This window comes from Anomaloglossus baeobatrachus, chromosome 2 (genome assembly GCF_048569485.1).
Source record: "Anomaloglossus baeobatrachus isolate aAnoBae1 chromosome 2, aAnoBae1.hap1, whole genome shotgun sequence".
In the NCBI taxonomy this organism is placed as follows: Eukaryota; Metazoa; Chordata; class Amphibia; order Anura; family Aromobatidae; genus Anomaloglossus; species Anomaloglossus baeobatrachus.
Window position 1 is genome coordinate 140,526,749 of NC_134354.1, and position 7,156 is coordinate 140,533,904.

Consider the following 7,156-nt stretch of genomic DNA (forward strand, 5'->3'; position numbering starts at 1 on the left):
TCTGTGTGGAATATCTGTGGTGTTGAAATATACAGTATGTTGTGAAATGCTTCTATTAGTTTAGTTTCTGCCTTTTAATAATTACATTTCTATCTATTTGTTTTGTGGTTTTTGTGTGCAGAATACATTTTTGTTGATAAATTCTATTTTGTTAACAACAGTTATTAACCCGGGTGAAGCCGGGTAGTACAGCTAGTATGGAATATAGTCTATAGTACAGCATATAACCTACACTAATACTGAAGACAATCTAGTACAGCATATAATGTACACCAATTCTGAATATAATCCATAGAACAACATATAATACACACGTATATGGAATTAATATATAGTACAGCATACACATTGGGGAAATTAAGTATTTGATACACTGCAAGTTTTCCCACCTACACAGAATAGGGAGGTCTGTAATTTTTATCGTAGGTACACTTCAACTGTGACAGACAGAATCCCCAAAAATATCCATACAATCAAATTGTATCATTTTTAAATGATGAATCTGCATTTTATTGCATGAAATAAGTATTTGATCACCTACCAACCAGCAAGAATCTGGCTTTCACAGACCTGTTATTTTTTTCTTTAACCCTTTCTCACCAGAGCCTGTTTGCCTTCATGACTGGGCCAATTTTTTCATTTCTGACCAGTGTCACTTTGACAGGTTATAACTCTGGAATGCTTCAACAGATCCCGGTGATTCTGAGAATATTTTTTCGTGACATGTTGTACTTCATGATAGGGGTAAAATTAAGACGATATATTTTGCGTTTATTTGTGAAAATATCGGAAATTTGGTGAAAATTTGCAATTTTGAAACAATTTTTATACCCTTAATAACCAGAAAGTTATGTTATATAAAATAGTTAATAAATAATATTTCCCACATGTCTACTTTACTCCAGCGCAATTTCTGAAACATAACTTTTTTTGTTAGGAAGTTAGAAGAGTTGAAAGTTCATCAGCAATTTCTAATTTTTCCAAACTAATTAACAAAACCATTTTTTTAAGACCACATCACATTGGAAGTGACTTTGAGAAACCTAAGTGACCGAAAATACGCAAAAGTGACACCATTCTAAAAACGTCACACCTTAAAATACTCAAAACCATATCAGAGAAGTTTATTAACCCTTTAGTTTCTTCACAGAAACCAAAGCAACATGGAAGTAAAAAATGAAAATTTTATTTTTTCCCACAGAAATGTTACTTTAACCTCAATTTTTGCATTTTCTCAAGAGTATCAGGAAAAGATACACTGTAAAATGTATTGTGCAATTTCTCCTGAGCACGCCGATACCTCAAATGTGGTGAAAATCAATTATTTAGGGCGCACGGCAGGGCTTGGAAGGGAAGGAGCGTCATTTGAATTTTTTTAAAGCATACTGCAATTGTCTGGAATCATTAGCACAGGCCATGTAGCGTTTGGAAAGCCCCTGAGGTGTCTACACAATGGAGCTTCCCCACAAGTGACCCCATTTTGGAAACTAGACCCATCAAGGAATATATCTAAATATTTGGTGAGCACCTTGAACCCACAGGGGCTTCAACGAAGTTAATAATGTTGAGCCATGAAAATAAGACAATAGGTTTTTACCACAAAATTGTTTCAACCAGGTAGCTTTTTTTGACAAGGGTAACAGGAAAAAATGTACCATAAAATGTATTCTGCAATTTCTTCTGAGTACACAGATACCTCATATGTGGTTTAATCCTACTATTTGAGCACATGGCAAGGCTCAGAAGGGAAGGAGTGCCATTTGAATTTTAGAGCGCACAATGGTCTAGAATAGATAGCAGATGCAATGTCACGTTTGGAGAACCATCCATATGAGGTCTTGTTTGTGCGGGACAAGTTGACGTTTCTATTGGTACCATTTTCTGGCACATAACATTTTTGGATCATTTTTAATTCTCATTTTTGGTAGGTAGAATTAACATGAAACAGCAATTCAGGAATTGTTTTTTGCGATATTTTTTTTTTTAATGTCGTTCACTGTTTGGTAAAAGTAATAATACAGGATTGTTCTTCGTGTCAGTACGGTTGCACTAATACCAAATTTACGGTATATCATTTTTTTTAACCCTTACTAGGTACGTCATGGATCGTGTGAGGTTAATCCCCGCGGCCTGCCATGGCGATCCGCGCATATATCAGCTGATTTCAACAGCTGACGTGTGCCTGCTAGTCGTGAATGGAATTGCTTCCACCCGCGACTATTAACCCCTTACATCTTGATGCCAAAATCTGGCAGCGAGATGTATATGCGCTCCGTCATTATGATGACTTACCCCGCCCCAATCGGGAAGTCACGTGACGTGATCACGTGACTTCCAGTGGTTGCCATTGGAGCACAGGGTCATGTGATGACGCCTGTAGGTAACATGAGTCACTTGCTCTCAATGCCGGAATAGTGTCGGCATTGAAAGTAAAGCAGCATATCTGCAGGTCTCAGTTCTGTAGCTTTGATCTGGAGATATGGCAGAGCGATCAGATTGCTGATCCATATAGCCCTCTAAGGGACTTGGTGAAATAAAAAAAAAGTTAAAATTTTTTTAAAAAAGTAAAAAAATATAAAAAAACCTAAAAGTTCAAATCACCCCCCTTTCGCCTCATTGAAAACTAAAGGGTTACAAAATAAAAATATACACATATTTGGTATCGCCGCATTCAGAAATGCTCGATCTATCAAAATATAAAATCAATTAATCTGATCAGTAAATTGCGTAGCAGCAAAAAAATTCCAACCGCCAAAATTATGTTTTTTGGTCGCCGCAAATTTTGCGTAAAATGCAATAACAGGTGATCAAAACGTAGCATCTGCGCAAAAATTGTACAGTTAAAAACGTAAGCTCGAGACACAAAATATAAGCCGTCACTTAGTCATAGATCCCGAAAAATAAGAACGCTACGGGTTTCGGAAAATGGCGCAAAATGTGCGCCACTTTTTTGGACAATCTTGTGAATTTTTTTTAACCCCTTAGCTGAAAGTAAACCTATTCATGTTTGATGTCTACAAAGTCGCACCGACCTCAGGCATCACAGCGACACATCAGTTTTACCATACAGTGAGCATGGTGAATAAAGTATCCAAAAAACTAATGTGCGATTGCACTTTTTTTGCAGTTTTTCCTTTTTCCACACTTGAATTTTTTTTTCTGTTTTCCAGTACAGTATATGGTAAAACGTATGGTTTCATTTAAAACTACAACTCGTCCCTGTGAAAGGAGTCCTGTGAAAAACACATCCGTTGTGTCAGTTGACATCTAAAGTACAACTGATCCATTGCTGACGGATTTAAAACAATGGAAATGTGAACCTAGACTTAGAGGCGGGCGTCGACCAGTTTTGTGATCGGTCTGGCAGGAGTTAATTCCTGCTGGCCTGTGAGTTGCTGCTAAGGTCACAGGTTACAGAAGGCCTATCACAGCCTCCTCCACCCTTTACAAGATGGTGGATCCTGTTCTTCCATGCCAAATATAGCAAAAGTGATACCGTTCTTGGTGTATGGTGATTCAGCGGCTGGAGCACTGCTGTATGCTATCTTGGTGTGTTGTGGAGATCCCCCTGTTGTGTATTTCCTTCCTTCACTTTATTTCCCCCCTGTGCACTTATTGTCTTTACCTCTGTGAGTGACTGCTGTGAGTTAGAGTTTTAGTTCCTCACTGTCTGTTTCTTTGTATGGGGATTTTTCACTCCAGTCCCAGCCCCCGCCCCCTTCCGGAGTGGGGATGAGGGGGTATAAGACCAGGTCTAGATGTTGCATGTGTTTGGTGTGCTCTTGCAGCAGGCCCTGCTTGCCCTGGCCTACGGCTTCTGAGTGCACCACCATCAGCAGGACGTCCACTTCCTCGTCCCTTACATCACGCCTTGTGCATTTTAAATTAGGCACACAGCTAAGAGCAGTATTATTAAAGAATAGAATGTTTTTAAATTAGCCCTGAAATGGACTGTTGGTTGTACCTGGCAGAAGCAAGGACGCAAGGAACCCTTAGGCCCTGTGCGCACTTAGCGGTTTTTGCCGCGGATTTCCTGCGGTTTTGCTGCATGTTTCGCTGCATGTTATGTTCATAACATCTCTGCAGTGATTCACCAGCAAATCCTATGGTAAAAAAAAAGCTGTGCGCACTATGCGGATATTGACAGCTGCATGTTTTGCTGCGGGATTCCCGCAGCAAAAACAATTGCATGTCACTTCTTTTCCGCACGTCACTGCGGCATTTTACTCCATTGACTGCAATGTAATCGGAAAATCCCGCAGGGAATAACGCAGTGCGGTTCATTGCGTTTTCCTGCGTTATTCCCTGCGGTATTTCGCGTTTTCAGGACATAATGTTCATCACTACCCTGCGTCTTGCATGGAAGTGATGTCATTATGACAGGAAGAGGAAGCCGTGCAGAGAGTAAACACACACGTCACACTCACACACAGACATAGAACACACACACATCGCACTCACACACAGACATATAGAACACACATACAAATCAAACGGACATATAAAAAAAAAATGTGGGCTCCGCCATATTTTTACCGTCCAGCTGGGTAAGCACACAGCGGCGGCCCGGTATTCTCAGGCTGGGGAGGGTGAGGGCCAGGGTTAATGCCCCCTCCCCCCCTCCCGCAGCCGAGAATATCAGCCCGCAGCTGCCCCGGGACTGTTGCATCCATTATGCGGCAGTCCCGGAGTGTCCCTGGCTCTTCCTGACTGCCGTGATGCGGTAGCAACCAGGGTAATAATGAGTTAATGGCAGTGCATCGCCGCCACTAAGTCCAGGCTTTAATCATGCCAGTGTCTATGAGACAGCTTTCATGTTTAACCTGTAAGTAAAGTGAATAAACACACACCGAAAAATCCTTTATTTTAAATAAAACACATAAAAGCCCCCTCTTTCACCACTTTATTAACCCCCCCCCCCAAACACACAGCTCAGGCATAATCCACAGCGATGTCCCACGATGCTTGCAGACTGCTGCAGCCGCGTCTGACACTGTACTGAATGCAGCCTCGCAACGAGCTTGCAGAGAGGTAACCACAGGTCATGTCCCACGGCCGGTAATGTGAATAACACATTACCACTCGGGAGAAATTGATTGATTGTTGATTGATCTGTCCTCTATCTATCTATTCTTCTATCTGTCTATTTATCTATCTATCTACGATCTATCTCAGAAGGAAATTACTTTTTTTTTTCTTCAATGTGCTTTATAGCATTGAATGCATTAAAACACATGTACCGACCCGCGGTAAAACCGCAGCAAACCGCATGCGGTTTTCGGGTGTGGTTTGCCGCGTTTTTTTACCGAGGGCTGCGGTAATCTTTTAGACCCTGCGGAATTTTCTTAAGAAAATTCCATTTTCCAGTGCGCACAGGACCTTACTCCAGAAGCTAACCCTACACTAATTTCAGACTAAGAGCAGTATTATTAGGGAATACAATGCATTCAAACCCTTCACGACTTATGTACCCATGCTTCATGGTTGGGAAGGGGTTCCCGACCTATGACACATGGGTACATCATAGCGATCGTGTGGGGCACAGGAGCTTTGCCCATGTGATCGCCGCTGGGAGCTCGGCTTACATGATTGGGATAGGTCCTACGCTGTTCCTGGCTTTTTAACCCCCCAAAATACTGCGATCGATATTAATATTAATCGCAGCATGGGATGGGAGAGGGAGTGTGCTTCCTATACCACCCAATCAGTGCCCTCTGATATCATTGCGAAGGCCTGATTGTGACCCTAGGTACCTTTCAAAGGCTTGTGTCAGTTCAGCACTGACAGATGTAATGTATTGCAATGTATATTAATGTATTGCGTTGGTGGTGCATTGCAATAAAAGAGTACATTACTTACCGGTAATGGGATTTTCCTGAGTCCACGACAGCACCCACGAGAGAGGGATCCGCCCCCTTCAGGACAGGAAACCTACAGATAAAAAAGGGGCAGTCCCCCTCCCTCATCAGTTGGTTGCAGAGAACCGGGAGAGGAACCGCCAATGAATGCACAAAAAAAACCAGACCCCAGGACACCAAATGGTGACAAACAAACAAGAAAGGGTAGGGGTGTAAAGGGTGCTGTCGTGGACTCAGGAAAATCCCATTACCGGTAAGTAATGTACTCTTTTCCTTTCGTCACGACAGCACCCACGAGAGACTGAGAGAGATTACACTCAGAGGGAGGGAAAAACCACGCGAAGGGCCAAGCCTCCAACGGAAGACAGCGGAAGAACAAAGGCTAGCCGGCAAAGACCGGAAAAGCGGACGGAGAGGATCAGTATACAGCCGTACAATACCACCGAAGGAGAGACAGGCCACATCCATCCAAGGAGGAGGCAACCACCCAGGAGAAGGATCCGACACCGAGGAGGCCAGGGGAACCCGCAGCACCACAGACGAGAGGGGAACAGCATCCCACAGCCATCGGGACAAGGGACGGCACGCTACTCGAGGATCACCGCCGGAATCCTGAAAGACAAAGAACAAAAAACAAAGACCAACCCCTCCGCCAAGGGGCCGACCTAGCGACACAGACGAGGACAGAGCCCCCCCCACGAACAGGCAGCGAAACGAAGAACGGAGAAGACAGCCTGCGCGGGAAGAAAAACACCGAAGACACCCGCTCGGCAGAAGAACAATCGGACCGGAACACCGCAAGGCAGGAAAGACCAACGGACAGAGCTGGAGAGGCGCGAACACGCCCCGCAGAAGCAAGGGCGACGAAGAGATAGCACCGCAACGGACGAGGAGGAGAAGAGACGCAGAGTCGAAGCAGGAAGCCCAAGGCGCCAGGCCAGGTGGAAGGCCAGGGAGGCGCAAGGCGGCAGCGGCGCAAGGCCAAGGCAGGAAGGACCAACCAGGAGCGCCGCAAGAAGCAAGCCCATACGACCAGGAGGCCCCAAGGCACAGAGGCCAAGAAGTATAGAGGTACAGAGGCCAAGAGGCCCCAAGGCCCAGAGGCCCAGAGCCCAAGAGGCCCAGACCCCAATAGGTCCCGAGCCCAAGAGGCACAGAGGCCCAGAGACCAAGAGGCACAGAGGCCAAGAGGCACAGAGACCAAGAGGCACAGAGACCAAGAGGCACAGCGTCCAAGAGGCACAGCGCCCAAGAGGCATAGAGCACAAGAGGCACAGAGACCAAGAGGCACAGAGACC